Source organism: Lycium barbarum, chromosome 8, assembly GCF_019175385.1.
Source record: "Lycium barbarum isolate Lr01 chromosome 8, ASM1917538v2, whole genome shotgun sequence".
Classification (NCBI taxonomy): Eukaryota; Viridiplantae; Streptophyta; class Magnoliopsida; order Solanales; family Solanaceae; genus Lycium; species Lycium barbarum.
In genome coordinates this window covers 84,309,239-84,333,481 of record NC_083344.1, presented here as the reverse complement: position 1 = coordinate 84,333,481, position 24,243 = coordinate 84,309,239, and the positions used below count along the sequence as shown (strand labels likewise).

Genomic DNA, 24,243 nt, shown 5'->3' with positions numbered 1-24,243 from the left:
GGTTTGATCGACTCCGATTCGACTCTAAATCGACCCGCAATATACGGAGTAACATATGACAATATGGAGCCCGGATCTATCAAAGCATATACATCATGAGAAAATACCAATAATATACCTGTGACCACATCAGGGGAAGACTCAAGATCTTGGCGTCCAGCCAAAGCATAAATACGGTACTGAGGACAGCTAGAACTGGGGACTCTCCCTCTACCTCTACCATGGCCGACTGGCGCATGTGAACCTGGCCCCATAAAGCGCATAGAAGATGAAGATCTGGCTACTGACCCTGAAGGCTGGGTCCTACCCCTATCATGAACTGAGTGGCAATCACGCATGATATGGCCTGGTCGACCACATGAATAGAAAATCTCTGAACCCGACCTGCACTGACCCCAATGTAACTTCCCACACTGGGAACATCATGGTACGGGTGGCCTTGCCTAACCCGAATCACCTTTGAACTGAGACCCTGAAAAACTCTGACTCAGCCCGGAACGAGTAGATCTATCAAATATCTGGCCTGAAAACCGTGGAGGCACACTAATCATAGAATGTCCTGAATGCCTAGAAAACTGCTGCCCGTGCCCACCTCTGAACTCGCTCATCGGACCCGAAGATCTAGCCCTCTTGCTATGTCCCCTATCATGCTCGCGTTCACTTCTTTGTTGTTGCAGATTTTCTTCTAAGTTCTGAGCATGAGCCTGTATGCGTGCAATATCCATATTGTCCTGAAGGGACGCAGTCAAACACCTATCCATCAAATATGGCCCTAGGCCTTTCACAAATCGGTGCACTCGGTCACGCATATCCGCTACCATGGCCGAAGCATACCTAGCCAAAGAATTGAAGCGGAGACTATACTCTAAAGCACTCATGCTACCTTGCATCAAATTCAAAAGGTTATCGGCTCTAGCTCGCCGAACTTCTGGAGGCATATAATGTCGGAGGAAAGCATCAACAAACTCTTGCCATACCGGGGGAGGTGCATTGGCTCCCCGTGAAGCCATCCAAACAGTGTACCAATGGATCGAAACATCTCTCAATCTATATGACGCTAACACCACCGGTTCGGTGTCCGAAACATGTATCAATCTAAGCGTCCTCAACATACCATCAATAAAGTCCTGAGGGTCCTCATCCGGTTTTGATCCAAAGAATTCCGGAGGGTTCAAGGTAATGAATTCATGGGCCCTTGCACTAACAGCCCTATCACCTTTCCCTGCACTTTGCCACCGAGTCTGAGCAACAACCAATTGAGTAAGCAAATGTATAACCTCTTTCACATCTTGGCCTGAAGCATCCGGTGGAGGAACCGGAGGCGCTGGAGCTGGGGCTGAGGCTCTCTCACACTCCTCTAATATAGGTACTGAATGGGAGGACTGAGATTCAGCCGCACTCTGGGACTAACTGTCACGACCCGGCGAGGGGGCCGCGACGATCACCCGGTGCTACCCCACCCGGGCACCCCCTTATCGTACATAACATAACATCTAGGTGAACCATAAGTCAATTCGTGCTTTTTCTTTTATCGTTAATCATATTGATCCCATTAGACGACCATCATCATTTAACATATCATAGGCATCTATGCCACATCATAAGTACAAGGCTGACGAGGCCAACAAAAGATATATAAAACATGGGCCGACATGGCCGAACATCTCTACCCACAGACACATGACTACGAGCCTCTAAGAGTGTGACATATCGTATGAGCGGGACAGGACCCCTCTATGCCCATAATTATGTACACAAAAGAATGAGTACCCAAAAGATATGGCTCCGAAGGAAATGGAGCTCTCTATGTAATCTCCAAATAGGCAGCTATGGATCAAGTCTGTCTCCCTGTGCACCTGCGGGCATGACGCAGCGTCCACAAACAAAAGGACGTCAGTACGAAGAATGTACTGAGTATGTAAAGCATGAGCAACATCAATAAATAAGCATCATGAACAACATATGAAATAGCATAGGAGGGAAGACAATAATATCATCATCATGGCACTTACCTGCCTTTCATAGGAACTTTCCATTTCTCATTCGTATTTCATAATAGTGCTCGTACCCTACTTGGGCTCATATTCGCATACATGTCCTTATTCGTATTCGTATACATAGTCTTTTCACATTCATATTCATATTATACACATATCCATACACTTATATACATACATAGCGTGCCCGACCATAAGGTTCGGTGTTTCATACGTACTTAGCCCACCAAGGCTCAATGTTATTTCTACCTGGCCCTACCAAGGCTTCAGGGTTATCCGTACCATCTGCAGAGGTGTGCGCGCGTTACGTAATCGTATACATACTTTATACATAATCATATACATATATACGTCCATATACATATATTCTACCCGGCATTATAAGCTCGGGGTGTCATTATAGCTCTTCATAGGCACATGTGAATATAATAGCCCGTAGGCACCTTTAGAATCATTATTATTATCATTGTCATCACTATCTTCGTCATTATTGCTAACTCGTCATATGAGGGGCGTAGTACAATCGTAGTACATGTTAAGGATCGTGAGCTTATGAGCTCGGAATGTCAATCACTTGAATACAACATACTCATATAGAGGAATTAGAAGTTTGGCCAAGAATCATGCCTTATGAAAGAAGGGTTAGCCTTACATACCTTTCCGTCGGACTATTCTACACTTGCACGCTTCCTTCCAATGCTAGCGTCTATACCTTCATTAATATCATAACGATGGCCATTAGTCACTCACATTATCCACATTATCTAGATTCCTTAATTTGCCTCTAATTCACCCATATTCATGGTCATAACATCCAACTTCGTCCATTCGTATAAAGTGTCTAGTTCATGATCTTAGTACCATTTATAATACATTCATATCGTAACACAACAACATTCATAATTCAATTCAAACTATTCCTCAAAATGTCACTATTCACCATTCATGACCTAGTTGACCACATTTTCTACAATCCATGTATTTTAATTCTCCAATACCTTAAACATCTTGTAAAAATCATGAATCTTACCTTAGAAGTTGTAGGAACAAGCTTTGGTTGATAATACTCCTCTTTGAGCAAAACCCTAGTTTTTCTCCATTTGGATTTCTTGACTTGGATGATCCTTGATGATTCCCTTATCCTTGATTCACTTGTCTTAATGTTATTGATGGCTTATAATCCTTGAAAACTCATATAATAAATGTAGAGAGAAGTGGTGTAATGTTGTAATGAAATAAGACAAGTCTTGATCCTCACATTTAATGAATTGAAAAATCTGTGTTGGGTGAACAGTGGTAGTCCATGGAGGTTTACGGCCCGTATTCCACTATACGGCTCGTCCTCCATGGGCGTAATTAACCATTTCCAGAACCAGAAGCTGGGCTGCCTTCATGGTGGTTTACGACCATGGTTTACGGGCCGTAAATCACTTTACGGTCCGTCCACCTGGTCGTATTTAACAATTTCCTCGGCTGGCAGAAAGTTGAAACCTTGCATGGCAGTTTACGACTGCCAATTTACGAACTGTATTGCAATTTCGGTCCGTATTTTGCGATTTACGACCACTGGGCAGTTGCAATTCTGCAACTTCCCATATTTCTTAAACTTCTCATTTTAATCACTCCCATCCATGCGCATGCATTGCTCACCTTGTATCTCATCTTAACTTAGCCAACTTCCTCGTCTCACATCGGATACTTTCGAAATCTCGCCTAAGGTCATCAACGTCGTTTCTTACTCATGGACATCATGCACTCATATTCATCACTAGTTCATTCTCTTGCGTACCAACGGAAAATTTTCCGAGGTGTAACACTCACTTTTCTCTACTACCGGTGGCGGTGCTCTTTTAGCCCACTTTTCTGCCACCATCTTACCCTTTTGGGCTGCTGTAGCCTTTCTCTTTACAGGCATTCCTGAAATACACAACACACGGTTAAGGAACAAGAAGTTCTTATATCATAGCCCTATCGCACGATTCTTATAAAGAAAGAAGGTCATTTATTCCTAAAATGCCCGCAGCTTCTTGTTTATAAGTGTGGCGGGCAACACACCCATAACCAAGACTCTACTAGACACGGCTCGTAGACACACCCTAAGACTGAACTGCTCTGATACGACTTTTGTCACGACCCAACCGGAGGGCCGCGACGGGCACCCGGTGCTAGCCCACCCGGGCACCCCTTAGTGTACCTTTACAGTTACATCTAGGTGAGCCACAAACTAAATCGTACATTTCCATTCATCAATCATACGAGTCCCATTGGAAAACAACACTTTTATATCATCATTGGCATCTATGCCCATATCAATATACATAAGCCGACGAGGCTAACAAAATGAAATCCAAAATATAGGCCGACAAGGCCAAACATATCTAACCATATACACATATCTACAAGCCTCTAAGGAGAGTATGTCATAACATATAGGCGGGACAGGACCCCGCTATGCCCATAATTATGTACACAAAAGAATAAGTACCCAAAAGCTATAGCTCTGAATGAAATGGAGCTCTGCTATGTAGTCCCTGAGAATGTAGCTATGGATCAAGTCTATCTCCCTGGGCACCTGCGGGCATGACGCAGCGTCCACAAACAAAAGTACGTCAGTACGAAGAATGTACTGAGTATGATCAACATCAATATAGAAGCATAATAAGCAATATGAAAAATAGCATAGGAGGGGAGATAGCAGTATCAACGTCATAAGCACCTACTTGCTTGTCATAGGGACTTTCTATTTCTAGCGCGTATTCATGTACATACAACCATATTTGTATCTGTATCCGTACTCATTTACATTGCGTCGATAATCGTATTCATATACGTAGTCTTATTCATATTCGGTTCATGTTCGTATTCATACTCATATTTATATCATATACATAACCATATCATATACATAGCATTTGCATAGCATACCCGACCATGAAGAATTGATGTTTCATACATACTTGGCCAACCAAGGCTCAAGGTTACACATACCTGGCCTTACCAAGGCTTCAGGGTTATATCTACCTGGCCCTACCAAGGCTCCAGGGTTACATCTACCTGGCCCTACCAAGTCTTCAGGATTATCCGTACCATCTGCAGAGGTGTGCGCGCATTACATAAATCATATACATATTCTACCCGGCCTCATAAGCTCGGGGTTCCATAATAGTCATACACAGATACACATACATAATAGCTCATAAGCATCTTAGTATTATCATCACTATCATCATCGTCATCGTTATCGTCATCGCCAGTACCATTATAGTCGTCATCCATATCATTATCACTATTATCGTCATTCATTACATCTATCTTCATAGGCTTTGGGTGGAAATACTTCACTTGAGCCCAAACCCTAGTTCATCTTCAATGAGGTTTCTTGACTTGGATAATCTTTAATGGGTTTCTTACACTTGATTCACTTAGTTTATGTGGTTGATCACTAATACCTCTTGAATTCTTGTGGAATAAATGTGGAGAGATGTTCTAAAGAGAAGGGGTGTGATATGGAAATGAAATGAAATAAGACTTGAATCCCTTATTTAATGAACCAATCTGTCCCCGACCAGATATACGGTACGATCGACGAAGCGTCGATCTGATCGTCGAAGTCGTCAAATTTCCAATGAGCAACCTGTCGTTTCTTTTCATTCTACGGTGAGAAGGACGGTCCGTCGAACTTATCGACGGAGCGTCGATAGGCTTCGTCAAATGGTCTTCGCGCTAACTCAGTTCTATGGCACAATCGACGAAGCATCGAACCTCCGACGATACAAAGAACGACCATCGAATCCCTCTTTCTCAGGACTGCAGTGAAGTCTCAAACCATCCAATTGGGGATCTACACTTTCGCCCATATAGAGCCTCATACGGTGCCATTTGAATGCTAGAATGGTAACTATTGTTATAAGCAAATTCAATGACTGGCAAGTGATCATCCCAATTACCTCCAAAATCTATCATACATGTCCGTAACATATCTTCAAGAGTCTGAATGGTCCGTTCAGCTTGTCCATCGGTCTGCGGGTGAAATGTCGTGCTAAGGCTCACTTGGGTCCCTAAACCCTCTTGGAAAGACTTCCAAAAATTAGATGTAAACTGAGTCCCTCATCATAGATGATAGATGCTGGGACACCATGGAATCGCACTATCTCTCTAACATAAAGCTTTGCATAATCTTCCGCCACATATGTCGTTCTGACTGGTAAGAAATGAGTCGACTTCATGAGTCTATCAACAATCACCCATATAGAATCATACTTACGTCGAGAACGGGGTAAGCCTGTAATGAAGTCCATGTTAATTACTTCCCACTTCCAAGTTGGAATTTCTATAGCTTGCAACAATCCGATGACTTTTGGTGCTCGATTTTCACTTGCTGATAGTTGGGACATTGAGCTACGAATTCCGCTATATCTTTCTTCATCCCATTCCACTAATATATATACTTAAGATCATGGTACATTTTCGTTGCTCCAGGGTAAATAGAATAACGGGAACAATGAGCTTCTCTCAATTTTGGTGGCGTAAACCTGCCACATCGGGAACACATAATCTGCCTTGGCATCGAAGAACTCCATATTCTGAAATCTCAAACGATGACTCCTCCTTTTGAGGGAGTGTATCTCTGTAATGCATTAGCATGGAATCTTCGTATTGTCGCTCTTTCACTTCTGCTACTAGCGATGAGACTGCTAGCTAACTACTGGAGCTCACGAGCCATTTCTCTCTTCTCTGGTTGTACATCACACAAACTTCCCATACATCTACGGCTAAGAGCATCGGCCACAATATTTGCCTTTCCGGGGTGATATAGGATATCAACTTCATAATCCTTTAGCAATTCCATCCATCGTCGTTGCCGCAAATTTAACTCTTTCTGCTTGAAGATATACTGAAGACTCTTATGATTTGTATAAATATCCACATGGACACCATATAAATAATGTCTCCATATCTTTAATGCATGAACCACTGCAGCCAATTCTAGATCATGGGTTGGATAATTTTTCTCATGTCTCTGCAATTGCCTTGAAGCATACGCAATCACCTTACCATGTTGCATCAACACACAGCCTAGCCCAATGCCTGAAGCATCGCAATAAACAACATATCCTTCCAATCCCTCTAGAAGTGGCAGGACTGGGGCAGAAGTCAATCTATCCTTTAACTCTTGGAAGCTACGTTCACAAGCATCTATCCATTGAAACTTTGCCAATTTCTGGGTCAGCTTTGTGAGTGGTGCAGAAATAGAAGAAAAACCTTCCACAAATCTCCTGTAATAACATGCTAAGCCTAGAAAGCTACGAACTTCCGTAGGAGTTATGGGCCTCGGCCAAGTCTTCACGGCCTCAATCTTTTGACTATTTACCCGAATACCATCGGCTGAAACGACGTGCCCCAGAAATGTCACTGAGTTCAACCAAAACTCACACTTAGAAAATATTTCAAACAACTCTCGAGCTTGAAGAACTCTAAGGACAGTACGCAAATGATCCGCATGTTATTCCTCAGATCTAGAATACACCAAGATATCGTCGATGAATACGATCACAAATAGATCTAAGAAGGGCCTAAACACGTTGTTCATCAAATCCATAAATAATGTGTGGCAACACATCAATAGCAAAATCAATCTCCCGCTCAGGAGGGAGGCCTGGAAGCTCTTCCGGGAACACATCTGGAAACTCATTTACTACTGGAACTGACTGAAGAGTCGGCGGTTCAGCTTCTACATCTTGAACCCGAACTAGATGATAAATACATCCTTTTGTGATCATTTTCCTTGCCTTTAGATAGGAAATAAACCTACCTTTTGGTGATGCAGTATTCCCTTTCCATTCTAAAACTGGTTCTCCCGGAAATTGGAAATGAACCACTTTCATTCTACAATCAACATTGGCATAGCAAGAATCCAACCAATCCATACCCATTATAACATCAAAATCTACCATTTCTAGCTCATGCAATCCAATCATAGTACGTCGGTAAAAAATCACAACTATGCAGTTTCTATATACTCGGCTAGCTATTACCGATTCCCCAACAGGTGTAGACACCTCAAAAGGTTTGATCGCATCCGGTTCGACTCTAAATCGACCCGCAATATACGAAGTAACATATGACAATGTGGATCCCGGATCTATCAAAGCATGTGCATCGTGAGAGAATACCGATAATATACCTGTGACCACATCAAGAGAAGACTCAAGATCTTGGCGTCCAGCCAAAGCATAAATACCGTGCTGAGGACCGCTAGAACTGGGGACTCTCCCTCTGCCTCTACCATGGCAGACTGGCGTATGTGAACCTAGCCCCATAGGGCATACAGATGCTGAAGATCCGGCTACCGACCCTGAAGGCTGGGTCCTACCTCTACCATGAACTGAGGGGCAATCACGCATAATATGGCCTGGTAGACCACATGAATAGCAAACCTCTGAACCCAATCGGCATGGACCCCAATGTAACTTCCCACACTGGGAACATCGTGGCACGTATGACCTCACCTTGTCACGACCCAACCCCGTGGGCCGTGACTAGTGCCCGAGCTGGGCACCCGTACACACTCACTTACCAAACTCGGCATACCAATGGCTTATCCATATTCGGCATATACTGACTTATACAGATACAAAGGTCAGATGTCGTCTTAAGCGGTCACATATGACAAACATATCATACAGAAGCCATCAAGGCTGTCGTAATACATATCGTCCAAAACACATACATACGTATACATACATACAAGCCGTTAAGGCTGTCATAGCAAATGGAACCGCTTAAGACGCAAATCAAACAGACATAACCGAACAATAACGACCCATGACCCACATACATGTCTACAGGCCTCTAACAAAGACAACATAATCATATGACGGGACAGGGCCCCGCCGTACCCCTGAATATATACATACATATATACAATGGAAGAGTCTATACCAAAATGTAGGCTCCAGAACAAGGGAGCACTCCAAAGCAGCAAAATGGATGGCCTAAGCTGTCGGGTCACACACGTGTACGACTGTACCTGCGGGCATGAAACGCAGCCCCCGAAGAAAGGGGGTCAGTACGGAATATGTACTGAGTATGTAAGGCATGAAATGCAACTGGAAAGATCATAACTGAAATAGAGATTCCAGGAGTCAAGTATGATAATAAAGAAACTGTTGTACCTGTGAAGTACGAGACAGAATCAAACATACCAATACCACATACCGTACCCGGCCCGTTATGGGACTCGGTGAATAAAATCATGTCATTATGTCATCATGAATATGTGTATACATATACCGTACCCGACCCGTTATGGGACTCGGTGAATAAAGTCATGCATGTCACATCATATATCATATATATACCGTACCCGGCCCTCTAGTGAGGGACTCGGTGAATAAAGTCATATCATCATGTCAGCATGCTATCATATCATCATGCATACACAGATATACATACCGTACCCGGCCCTCTAGTGAGGGACTCGGTGAATCAAATCATCATATGCCCTCCTGGCCGGCGTAACATGTCATCATCTCATCATGTCATCATATACATATACCGTACCCGGCCTCTAATGAGGGACTCGGTGAACAATGCAGTGGAGTGCGCACGATAACATACTCGGCCCGGGACTCGGTGAATGACATATTTAGGCATGCACGAGCAGAGTAGTGAGAAACCATATGCACACAAATCAAGACTCGGTAGGTAAGTACACAAACCGACACTTGAGGTTCGTAAACACGTTTCAAGTCAATCCGGTTTAGTATGAGAAAGTTATGGACACTTTTACCACAGAACCTTTACGAATGTTTCCAAAGCGATCCAAGACTCTATACAAAAGTTAGAAACATTAATACTTACAGAACCATTTTAGGGACATGAACTCTTATACTTGGCTCGTTATCCAATCATGCAATAAACTCAACCATACTAAGTATGCTCATATCAATAGGCAAATAAGAATCGTACACAAGCTCGGAAACATATCCAATAGAACTTTTGGAAATCATAGATTCGTATCAAAACCATATGAAATGGCTCATGGAAATCAAGAATATTAGCCATCCTAGTGGCTCTAAGAATAGGAGTTTCTTTGAAATCATACATATACGTCGTATGTTCGTTTCATAAGGATCATGCCAAAAGAAAGAAAGAGTAAGCCTTACATACCTTGCCCGCTTCCTAAGCTAATCCGAACTTAAGTCTTTGGCTTCGCAAGATCTACAACAATATTAGTATATGCCAAACATTAGCCATAAACACTTAAGAGTCCAATTCTAAACCAACACGTTATTTACAGAAATTTCGGCAGCATTTCCCCTGTAAATACAACTAACCCTGAGAATCCAACTCGGCCAAATTACCAACAACAATACCAACAGTTATTCTAACAATATCAACAATCGATTCAAAACGCATTCCAACGTTAGCAACTTCTTTCTACAAACTTCGACGGCGTTTCATTTATGTTCAATTCATAATTGCTCACATATTCAAGTACTAATCCGAAACCATTCAAACAATATTCAAGAACACTTCAAACCATCCGCATAACATTCAAGATAGTCTAACCAATATGTCACTCCACCCGAAACCTCCATAATGCAACAAGAGCAATGACAACACATCTCTTTCTTTCAAATTCATGAACTACACCAACAATTCACACACTAACAACATTATTTTCCATAAATACAAGAGACTATATTCAAATCGCATTGGCTTCTAAAACAACTCTTCAACACTTAAAACTTCAACTAGAATCATCAAACTTTCATAACATAGAATCCACAACAACAACCAAAACACTAGATAAAATAATTGATTCATCATTCCTGCACAACACACATATGCACGGCCAAGCCTCACACCACACGGCTCAATCTCCCACACACAAAATATCACAAATTTCATTCATTTCCACATACTACAACATACACAATTATCCATAACATATAAGAAAAGGATTAAACCTTACCTTTTTCCTTTAACTTCTCACTTGGCTAGGATTTGTAGCTTGCAAGAATGGATGCTTTACTTGCTCCAATGACTACTTCACTTTTCTAGGGGCCTTCCAATTAGTAGAAATGCTAGGAGAAAATAATTTTTGAACAAGATTTTTGGACCTTAATTTTTTTTTCTCCTTGGCCGAATGGCCTTGCTTGTTTTTCTCCTTCTCCAAGTTTCTTGAGTCTTCTAAGTGAAGATGATAAATATGGAAATTATGTCATCTTTTATCTTATTTATTTAACATCCATGTGGGCCAAATCCCACACCTTGTTGCATGGACCACTTGGCCCTTTGTTGCAAGAATTTAAATTTTTCCATAATTCACTTCCAACCCCAAATTTTTCCTTAATATTTCCATGAGTCATCTTGTGAATTTCCCTTTTTACCCCTAGCCTTTCTTAATATTTCCACATCAATAAATTTCATAAACAACTTGTGTGTTAAACAAGATCAAAAATATAGCCTTGCTCTTAACTTCCCGCAATTATCTTGAATTATCCGAATGTACAAAATGCGGGATATAACACGCCTGACCCGAATCACCTCTAAACTGAGATCCCAAAAAGCTCTGACTCGGCCCGGAATGAGTGGATCTATCGAATCTCTGGCCTGAAAACCGTGGAGGTGCACTAGTCATAGAATAGCCTGAATGCCTAGAAAACTGTTGTTTGTGCCCGCCTCTAAACTCACTCATCGGACCCGAAGATCTATCCCTCTTGCTATGTCCCCTATCTTGCTCACGTTCACTTCTTTGCTGTTGTAGACTTTCCTCTAAATTTTGAGCATGGGCCTGAATGCGAGAAATATCCATATTGTCTTGAAGGGACGCAGTCAAGCACCTATCCATCAAATGTGGCCCTAGGACTTTCACAAATCAATGCACTCGGTCACCCATATCCGCCACCATGGCCGAAGCATACCTAGCCAAAGAATTGAAGCGGAGACTATACTCTAGAGCACTCATGCTGCCTTGCTTCAAGTTCAAGAATTTATCAGCTCTAGCTCGCCGAACTTCTGGAGACATATAGTGTCGGAGGAAAGCATCAACAAATTCTTGCCATACCGGGGGAGGTGCATTGGCTCCCCGTGAAGCCATCCAAATCGTGTACCAATGGATCGAGACATCTCTCAATCTATATGACGCTAACTCTACCGACTCGGTGTCCGAAGCATGTATCAACTGAAGCGTCCTCAACATCCCATCAATAAAGTCTTGAGGATCCTCATCCAGCTTTGATCCAAAGAATTCCGGAGGGTTCAAACTAATGAAGTCACGCGTCTTGCACTAACAGCCCTATCACCTTGCCCTGTACTTTGCCGCTGAGTCTGAGCAGCAACCAATTGAGTAAGCAAATGAATGGCCTATTTTACATCTTGGCCAGAAGCATCCGATGGAGGAGCCGGAGGTGCTGGAGCTGGGGCTGAGGCTCCCTCACGCTCCTCAGAAATAGGCACTGTCTGGAAGGACTGAGATTGAGCCACATTCTGGGACTCACTTTCCTCAACAAATATTGGCGGTGCTCTTTCAGCCCACTTCTCTGCCGTTGTCTTGCCCTTTTGGGCTGTTGTAGCCTTTCTCTTTACAGGCATCTCTGAAATACACAATACACGGTTAAGGAGAGGGAAGTTCTTATATCATAGCTCTATCGCACGATGTTATGAAGAAAGGAGGTCAATCATTCCAAAAATGTCTGCAGCCTCTTGTTTATAAGTGTGGCGCGCAACACACCCATAACCAAGACTCTACTGGACACGGCTCGTAGACATACCCTAGGACGGAACTGCTCTGATACCACTTTTGTCACGACCCAACCGGAGGGCCGCGACGGGCACCCGGTGCTATCCCACCCGGGCACCCCTTATCATACATTTACATCTAGGTGAGCCACATACTAAATCATACATTTCTATTCATCAATCATACTAGTCCCATTGGATAATAATATATTTATATCATCATTGACATCTATGCCCATATCAATGTACATAAGCCGACGAGGCTAACAAAATGAAATCCAAAATATAGGCCGACAAGGCCAAACACATCTAACCATATACACATGTCTACGAGCCTCTAAGAAGAGTATGTCATATCGTATAGGTGGGACAGGACCCCGCTATGCCTATAATTATATACACAAAAGAATAAGTACCAAAAGCTTTAACTCCGAAAGAAATGAAGCTCCGCTATGAAGTCCCTGAATAATGTAGCTATGAATCAAGTATATCTCCTCTCCCCGGGCACCTGCGGGCATGACGCAGCATCCACAAACAAAAGGACGTCAGTACGAATAATGTACTGAGTATGTAAAGCATGATCAATATCAATATAAAAGCATAATAAGCAACATGAGAAATAGCATAAGAGGGGAGATAGCAGTATCAATGTCATAAGCACTTACTTGCCTTTCATAGGGACTTTCTATTTCTAGTGCGTAATTGTGTACCTACATCCGTATCCGTATTCGTACTCATATCCGTACTCATTTGCATTGCGTCCATAATCGTATTCATATACATAGTCTTATTCACATTCGCATCATATTTGTATTCATACTCATATTTATATCATATACATAACCATATCATATACATAACATTTACATAGCATGTCCGACCACGAAGGTTCGGTGTTTCATACATACTTGGCCAACCAAGGCTCAAGGTTACACATACCTGGCCCTACCAAGGCATTCAGGGTTATCCGTACCATCTGTAGAGGTGTGCGCGCGTTACATAAATATATACATATTCTACCCGGCCTTATAAGCTCGAGGTTCCATAATAGTCATACATAGATACATATACATAATAGCTCATAAGCATCTTTACTATTGTCATCTCTATCATTATCGTCATCGTTATTGTCATCGCTATTATCGTTGTTATCATTATCGTTATCACTATCATCTATTCTTATAGGAACACTCGTCATATGAGGAACTTAGTACCATCGTAACATATCGAGAATCATAAGCTTAGTAGCTTTTGAAGATAGAATCATTTGGAGGACATCATAAAATTATAGAAGATTTCGAAGATTGGCCAAAGAATCATGCCTTATGAAAGAAGGGTTAGCCTTACATACCTTTCCTTTCAACTATTTTACCACTTGCACGTTCTCCTCCAACGCTCACGTTTCTACCTTCATTAAAGTCATACTATCATTAGAAATCGATAGCTAGCATACATGACTGAAGCTATAGAAAATTGGACAGCATCTCCTTTGTTTATACAACATTCCTCCATATCGTATATCAACTCCCAAACGTCAATAATACATTCACAATATCATAACAATAGTCTTTATTCATCCACATTATCTATATTTCTCAATTCGCCCCCAATCACCCATATCCATGGTCACAACACACGACTACGTTCATTCATATACATTGCCTATCCCGTGTTCTTAACATCATTTATAACATATCAATATCACAACACATCAAGAATCATGACTCAATTCAAGCTATTACTCAAAATGGCACTATTCCACATTTATGACTCATCTCTCTATATCCTTCTACAATCCAAGTGTTTCAACTTTCAAATACCTTAAACAATATGGAAATACCATAAATCTTACCTTAGATGTTGTAGGAACAAGCTTTTGGTGAAAATACTTCACTTGAGCCAAAACCCTAGTTCATTTTCAATGAGGTTTCTTGACTTGGATAATCTTTAATGGGTTTCTTACACTTGATTCACTTAGTTTATGCGGTTGATCACTAATACCTCTTGAATTCTTGTGGAATAATTGTAGAGAGATGTTCTAGAGAGAAGGAGTGTGATGGGGAAATGAAATGAAATAAAACTTGATCCCTCATTTAATACACCCATTTCTGTCCCGACCAGTTCTACGGTACGATCGATGAAGCTTTGATCGGATCGACGGAGCGTCGATCTGACTGTCGAAGTGGTGAAATTTCCAGTGAGCAACCTTTCATTTCCTTTCATTCTACGGTGAGAAGGACGGTCCGTCGAACTGATCGACGGAGCGTCGATCTGCTCCGTTGAATGTTCTTCGTGCTAACTCAATTCTACGACACAATCGACAAAGCGTCGGCCCGTCCGATGGTACAAAGAATGACCGTCGAACCCCCCTTTCGCAGAACTGCAGTGAAGTTTCATTTGACGGACTTTCCTCCCTTGCCTCAAACTTCTTTGGAATCTTAATTACGATCATTAAGCATCCCTTCTTACTTGTCAAAATACCGTATACTCGTGCTCTTCACTAGTCTATTTACTGTGCATCAATGGAAAGTTTTTCCAGGTGTAACAGATCATGAGTCATTCATGGATGTAGTGGAACAACATTGGAGAACTGAGTTTACAGGAGATCCACATTTAAGTTAAAAATTAAAAGCTTAAAGGCTGCTTTGTCTAGGTGGAGTAGAGAAACATTTGGAGACTTGTTCAAACAGCTAATAATCAGAGAAGATATTGTGAAGATCAAGGAGCAACTGTTTGAGGAAGATCCATCAGAAAAGAATATAATAGTGTTGCAGAGGGCACAGGCTGAATTTAAAAAGTATCTGCACTTTGAGGAAGAGTTTTGGAGATAAAAAGCAAGCATCCAATGGCATTCAGAGGGACATAGGAATACAAGATATTTTCATAGTCTTGTAAAAAGAAGAAGAAAGAGGCTATTGCTTTCAAGAATACAAAATGTTGATGGTGAATGGGTGGATAATTTGGATGATATTGCTAATGAAGCTATTTCATTCTATCAGAATCAGTTTTCTCGGGAAAGTGGTGTAGTTGACTCAAATTTACTAGATCACATTCCTCAGAGATTTTCAGAGGAGCAAAATACTTTCTTGTGTGCTAAACAAACTCTTGAAGAGGTTAAAAATGTTGTTTTTGCGTTATCAGGTGATAGTGCTTGTGGACTTGATCGTTTTTCTGGAGTTTTTTATCAAAGGTGTTGGAATATAGTTGGTGCTGATGTGTATAATATGGCCAGTAGCTTTTTTGAGAGACAAACTTTACCAAAGTCAGTCACTCATACTAATCTAGTCCTCTTGCCTAAGAAAGAAATAATCAACACTTTCTCAGACTTGAGGCCAATCAGCCTCAGCAATTTCATAAACAAAATTATTTCAAGACTATTACATGATAAACTAGAGGTGATCCAGCCATCTCTAATTTCTCTAAATCAGTCTGGTTTTGTGAAGGGTAGAAATATTATTGAATGTGCTGCTTACTCAAGAATTGGTGGCTGATATCAGAAAGAGAGGAAAACCTGCTAATGTTATCATTAAGCTAGTTATGGCAAAGGCTTATGATAGACTTTCTTAGAGGTTTCTTGTTTAAGTTCTTAGAAAGATAGGATTTGCAGAAGTGTATGTAGACATGGTATGGAGATTGATTGCTAATAACTGGTATTCTATTCTCATTAATGGACAATCTTTTGGCTTTTTCCATTCTACAAGAGGGGTCAAACGGGGAGATTCTCTATCTCCTGCTCTTTTTATTCTAGCTGCTGAGGTTTTGTCTATGGCTCTTAATTCATTATTTGAAAAAGACAGCTTTAGAGGATATGGAATGCCAAAGTGGAGTGCAAACTTGAATCATCTGTCATATGCAGATGATACTATCATATTTGCATCTGCAGATAAAGCATCTTTGGAGATGATTATGTCCATTTTGCATGATTATAAGAGAGAATCTGGACAAAAGATCAATGCAAACAAGAGCTTTTTTTATATGCATAAGAAGGTGACTAATGTGTAGAATCAGGAGGTACAACAAATAACATGCTTCAACAAAGGTGATTTTCCATTTACTTATTTAGGATGTCCTATCTTTCATGTTAGAAGGCAGAAGTTGTTCTATAAAGATATGATGAAGAAAGTAAAGGACAGGTTGCAAGCTTGGAGGGGAAAATTATTATCATTTGGAGGGAAAGCTGTGTTGATCTCAAGTGTTTTACAAAGCATCCCAATTTATTTAATGTCCACTATGGTGCCTCCAAAATATGTCATTAATGATCTGCACAAGTTATTTAATAGATTCTTTTGGAAAACCAAGGAAGAAGGAACAAGCAAGCACTGGTCATCATGGGAAAATGTATGTTACCCAAATAATGAAGGAGGTTTAGGCTTCAGATCGTTATATGATATATCAAAAGCATTGTTTGCAAAACTTTGGTGGAGATTCAGGACAAGCAGTACACTGTGGTCCAATTTCATGTGGAACATATATTGTAAGAGGTTTAGGCCAACTGTGGTTCAGTGGAAAGGGGTTCTCAGACAAGGAAAATAATGCTGCAAGCTAGAGATGAAATGGAACATAGCAGTGGTGGGAACTTAAGAGTGGATCTTCTTCAATCTGGTTTGTTAATTGGTCTAAACTAGGTGCTTTGCATGATCTAATACCTAATCATTATCAGAATGAAGTATTAGGAGATAAGCTTGAAGAGTTGATGAGTGAAAGTCAATGGAACTATGCAAAGTTACAAGAGATGTTACCAGTTGATATTGTTGAACATGTTAGAATGGAACTGGGACATTTTGTGAGAACAGAAGAGATAGATAAGCCATGGTGGATGCTCACAAGTTCTGGTAAGTTTACTGTTAAAAGTGAATGGGAGAAGATGAGAAAAAGGAATCAGATATCAACTGTTTGTGACAAATTCTGGATCAAAGGTTTGCCATACAAAATCTCTTTTTTCCTATGGAGAGTTTGGTTTTCGAAGCTACCTATAGATGAAGTGCTGATGAGAATGAGAATCAGCATAGTCTCAAGATGTTGGTGTTGTCAGAATCAGCAGGAAACTATGGATCATATTTTCATTACAGGTCTTTTTGCAACCATAATATGGCATTATTTTTCAACTGCAGCAGGTGTCTTGGGCCCTTTCCTACAGGTTAGGCAGACAGTCTTGTGCTGGTGGAATTGTCAAACTGTTATAAGACTGAAACCTTTATTTCAAGCAATTCCAGCTTTGGTTTTATGGCAGATTTGGAAGAGCAGGAATACTATGAGGCATCGAGGGAATGTCCCTCAGAACAAAGTCATACATGAGATAAACAGAAACATATATATGCTAGCAAGGAAGAGATATCCTTGGCTGCAGAATATGCTAGAAAGTTGGCCCAAGATTGTTGAATTGTTAGAGAACTACAGGCTGCCATTAATATATAAACAGGAGAAGTGGAACTTCCAAGATAGAGGATGCTTTAAATGCAACACTGATGGTGCTTCTAAAGGGAATCCAAGGCCAAGTTCAGCAACCTTTTGTATTAGAGATAGTTCAGGAGAGTTTATAGATGCTATGGCAAGGATACTAAATGAGACTACTAATCTAGTTGCAGAAGTTGTGGCCATTGATGAGGTAATCAAGTACTGTTTATTACATGATCTATTGCCTGTTATAGTGGAAACAGATTCCCTTACAATGCAAAAGGTCTTGGATGGTATTTGGGAGGTACGAACATTGCTTTTCTAGTGAGGAGTTGTTACACCTTGGAAAATTCCCCGTTAGCGTACAGTGAATAGGCTAGCGAAGGGCACAATATATACGATGATTTGATAAGTAAGAGATAGCATTTGATGATCCTAATCGAGATTCAAAGACATTTGACGTAAGGGAAGAAGGTTGTTCAGGAAAGTAAAGGATATGTTGCGTATCGGGTAAGAATTATAAGCGACGAGTTAACGATGGCGTAATGATGTCTTAGAGAAGAGTGATAACGTCCCTTAGATTGGTATTGAGGTGTTAAACAAGTATCAAGAAGGTTCCATAAGGATTGGAGATCAAACGAGTCAACGAGACGGAGTTCGGAGGAACTGGGCATTATACGGCCCAACATACTGGCCGTATAATTTATACTGGCCGTATGTTTAGCCGTATAATTAGCCCAGAATTCCATCACTCATTGGACCAAACATACGGCCCGTATAAATTGTACGGACCATATGTTGGTCCGTATAATGTGGTCGGGACTGATTTCATGAATTAATATAAGGACCTCTCTTTCATTTCATTTCACTTCTCTACACTTCAAGAAACCTCTAGAACACTCTCTAATATTCATCTATAAGAAATCAAAGGAAATCCATGATCAACTACATCAAAACCATGAAATCAAGGGTATGAAACATAATAAAAGTTCATCTACACCAAGGAATCTCAAGGGAAGTGAGCTAGGGTTTTGGTGCAAGAGGAGGAGTTCCACTCTAAGCTTGTTCATCCATCATCTAAGGTGAGTTTTATGGTCATTCCATGTTGTTTAAGGTATTGGAAGGCTAAGACACTTGGATTGTAGAAAGATATAGGAGAGGGGTCATGAAAGGGTGAATAGTGTCTTTGTTGAATAATAGTTTGGGATGAATTATGAATGTTGGTATGTTGTGATTGTGAATATGTTATAAATGACATTTAGAACTTGGAATAAGTATTATATATGAGAAAACGCGATAGTGAACTATAACCACAATTATGGAGAAATTGGAGTGAGATTGTGAATTGCGGATAATGTAGATGAATGATGATTGTTGTCTATTATATTGTGAATGTTGTTATGAACGTTTGGGAGTTGATATCGAATATGGGGAAAGAACTATAAACAAAGGAAATGCTGCCCAATTTTCCCTAGAAATAGTAACACGTTCTTATAGTCGATTAGCTAACATACATGCGACTTCTCTTGAAGGTAGAAACGTGGCACTGAAGGAAAACAAGAAAGCAATAGATTAATTAAACGGAAAAGGTATGTGGGGCTAGTCCTGTCTTTCTATGGCATGAATCCTATGGTATGACTTTCCTTCTTCTCTATGAATCTTCTATATCCCGAAAAGCTAAGAGTCTATGTCCATGAATAGCTACATGAGATAAGAGATACATTATGAGTCCAATTATGATGATGATGAGTTAAGTATAAAGATTCTAGAGTTCATGATATGATGGTTCTATAACGCTAATGATGGCGTATGTTGTATATACTCACCTCATACATTATTTCCTTCAAGGTGAGGCATAATACCATTAAGTCAATGATGTCCTTCATTGTATCCACTCACCTTACATATTACTTCCTTCAAGGTGAGGCAGAATACCATAAAGTTAAAGATGTAGTCTATTGTATATACTCACCTCATACATTATTTCCTTCAAGGTGAGGCAGAATACCATAAAGTTAATGATGTCATTTATTGAATACACTCACCTTATATACTATTCCCTTCAGGGTGAGGCAGAATACTTGTAGATGTCCATAATGGAATCGGGGGTTCACGACCTTAGGTCACCTCGATAAAGTATAGCTATTTTTGAGTTATTATACATGCATTATGATAAGTATATGTTATTTTATGTATGATCACACCGTGCCTACATGGCCGGGTAGACACACCACTAGTGGGCAGCTTACATCCCGGACGCGGGAGGCCTGGACGTAGGCTAAAGTTATTGATTATCACACCGTACCTATACGGTCGGGCAGCTTATACATATATCTATGCATACATGAAATGATGATGATTATGAAAGTAAGCCGGCATGCATTATTTCTTTTATGATTCACAGTCAGTTACAGATTACTCCTCATTTGATGCCTCCTCATTTCATTGATGTTTCATTATTGTTTATGCCTTACATACTCAGTACAATGTTCGTACTGACGTCCGTTTTCTTTGGACGCTGTGTTCATGCCCACAGGTAGACAGGGAGGCGACCAGACTCGTAGGAGCTATTAGCTGATTTGAAGAGCACTCCATTTTCCGGAGGTGCCATTGATTATTCTTTTGGTATATATGTATATGTATGTTTTGGGCACGACGGGGTCCTGTCCCGTCCATATGTCTAGTACTCTAGTAGAGGCTCGTAGATACGCAGTGTGGGTTATATGGTCTCACGAGGTTGCTATTGTGTATACACATATTATTTTGATGGCCGAAAGGCTTATGTATATAAAAGTATGTATGTTTTCAAATGAAAAATGATTTCTTGTAAATGGAGTATAAATTTGGTAAAAGAACGTTTAATGAGTATGATGAGTAGTAGAATGAGCGGTGCTCGGTGGTTAGCCCCGGGTACCCGTCACGGTCCCATAGGCGGGTTGTGACAGGAGTATACAAAAATGGATGAAGGACAAGAATGTTTCAGTGGTGCATGTGTTCAGGGAAGGAAACTGTGTGGCAGACTATTTTACTAACCTGGTTTTTTATTTTGCAAGTACAATTCAATACAATCAGTTTCGAGATATTCCATCTCATGGAAGAAGATTGATCAATATGGATAAAATCCAAATACCAAACTTCAGAGTTCAACAACAAAACAGTTTGATAGCAGCAGTACAGAACAACAATAAAGTAGGGAAGGGGATGCAACTGGAAATAACTTTGTTTTGTGGTGTGTGGTATCAACCTTGGTTCATTCTACCAAAAAACACTAATATTTCTGGTTGGGAATTTCATCAAGTTGGAATCAGATACAGCAAGTAGCAAGCTTGAGTTCAGGTGCAGCAAGTAAAAAGCTGGAGACTCATCGGCAGCTTCTGAGACTAAGTTCAGACTTTATGCTAGCTAAGAACATGCAGTAATATCTTTGGAACTGAACTCTACTTCATCCAGGTTTACCTGAAGTTAAATTCAAGAGATTTGATCCATTCCACCTGTGAGACTTGAGGGTGTGAAAGATGGATACAAATCAAGGTCCTTGGTTTTTTAGTATGGTGAAGGTTCATGTAGTATTACTGTGGTGATCATAGCTAGTTTTCATCTTTTTAGATAGATTCTTTTCTTTGCACTTCTTCTGTAAATATTTGAATTTCTTCTGTAAATATTTTGATGCAATAACTTCCCACCAGTTTAGGTGGTTTTGATTAAAAAAAAAATTATAAATAAGGTGGTTTAGAGTGTCTCCATAACCAACAAAATGAGATTTCTCTATACAAAAGAAGTCAAAGCTAAATTAATTACATCTGACTCTAGAGTTTCTAGTAGAGAGGTAACAATTGTTTATGTTCTTGAAGAAACCAAGATGAGTTTAACTAGTTCAAGAAAATTAAACAAATAGAAAAAAGAATATACTATGTCTCCTGTCCCAAATATTATGAGAAATGGTTTTTTGACCCTTTACATATTTTTTTTAGTTTTATGACCCTCTTACAAGATATCTTCATTTTTTACACATAAGAGATCTAAAAAAATCATTTTATTATATTCAAATTGAAAGAGACCATGAGATCTTATTGCCTCAAATTATTAGTCGTTAGGCAAATTCAATGTTTTTACAAGATATCTGATAATATTTTAATCAACTATTTTAGTAGCCCTTTACAAAAACAATTAAATTTTATGTTCTTTTTATCAGAGATTCTCATTTTTACACACAAAAATTTACACATAAGAGATCTAAAGATAACACACAAGAGATTTGGAAAAGTCATTTTCTTGCAAGTGACCAGAGGAGTCCATTTCTACCTAAAAATATAAAAGTTAAAGAGGGTGCGAAAACCTTAAAAGGATGGACTAGCTAGGTAAAAAATAAAAAACACAAATAAAAAGAGATGGAAAATAACAGTAAATAAGAATCATTTTTATTTTCGTTTAATCAGTATTTATAATTACCAAATAGAAAAACAGTAAATCAACTCTAACATTTTGCTAGGAAGAGATAGGAATTTAATAAACAAGTTCTCCCACATGGAGAATTAATCAGAAGTCTACTACTATTAATTACCTCTCCAATTCCAGAAGAAGCTCCGGTGATAATAACAACTTTATCCTCCATATCTTCACCAAATAAAGTGTTGTAAAGCCACTCACATGTGTTGATGAAAGACAAAGCTGGCCATGCACAAGCCAACATCACCAAATTTGCTGGTGGCACCACAAAATTCAGCACTGACTTCACCAAATCCATTCTTTATTTAAATTAAGAATTAAGAGGAGAATCAATGGAGAAAACTAATCAAAGGGTTGGATATATAGCTCAACTAGGTGGGCTGTAGGAAGATAAACACTAAAGTAGCATGCAAATGAGAGAGGGTCACTACTACAAAAAAGATCTTTGGTGGCAATTATTTAGTGGCAATAAATCAGTTGCCATTAATATAGTTTTTAAGCTAAAGTTTTACCAACAAAAGCTCATTAGACGGGAAAATGTACAGCTTTACCGGCAACCGGAGAGAAATCGCCACAAAAAGGTCAAATTTTAATTTTTATCTTCCCTTCAAAAGCAAAACCTATGTTTTATCATTTCCCTCTCTTCTCAAATTACACTCGCCTCCATCAAAACTCCCAACTCCTCTCTCAATCTCTGAATTTCACTTCTCCTTTTTTTTTCATACCCCATAAAAAAAAATATCCATGCGAAGACCTATCAACAAGAGAAATCAGACTGAGTTTAGCCTTGAGGTTTGTTAATTTTTTCCTTTGCCTTCTCTAGAATTTAGTTTCAATATTTTTCTAAGCATTTTGGGAAAGATAAAGCATTTTGTTTTGATAAATTCATATGGAAGTTTTGATAAAGCACATAATTCCTTTTCTGAGTAACATGGAAGATTTCTTTTGTCCTTTTCTGGGAATTATGTGCTTTCACTTTTTGGTTTGTAGGTTAAAATTTTCTCATTATTTACTGACAGAATGTCGATTTACCAGAAAAATTTCTGTGCAAAGTCAGTTATCTCTTATGTACATATTTTTTATTCTTTTTATGGCTTAATGGATATTCTGATTTGCTCATGCTCCCTGTTGCGAATCCATGCTTCAACTAGCATCCATCTCTTCATGCCTTAGAGTAAGCAAAGTCTTCATTTTTTCTTTTTTAAATTTTTGAGGGAGATATGTTATTTTAGACATTTAGTTTGCCGTTGGTATAATACCCATTACTTTGTTTAATTCTGACTGATTTTTTCCTATATTTTTTGTGGTCATGTTTTCTGTTGGTTCATTTGTTTCTACTGCATTACTTGTGGGTTTTGCTCCTGGAGCAAAAACTTAAGAACCTAGCCTATTAGGTATTTGATAAAATGTCACAACTACACATTGTGTGTGGACAGGTTTGAGGTTATTTTTCCTCCAGGCAGGTTAGCAATTAGATACAATTATTTCTTATATATTTTTTTACAAGATATTCAGTCCATAGGGAAGAACAACAATTTTGAAAATGGAATAATGTTCAAGGGCTATTGGAGCATCAAAACCTGATGTTGTAACTGAAATTGCAATTTGTAGTATATAGTACGATATATCATTTATGTTGAATAGTTGCTTTTTAGTT

The 24,243-nt window shown here is 39.7% G+C and overlaps 1 pseudogene; it reads right to left on the bottom strand.

Annotated features, from left to right (window-relative positions):
* The window catches only part of LOC132606250 (11-beta-hydroxysteroid dehydrogenase B-like), a 39,138-nt pseudogene extending 16,210 nt beyond the window's left edge, over window positions 1–22,928 (bottom strand).
* Between the last annotated feature and the right edge of the window lie 1,315 nt (window positions 22,929–24,243).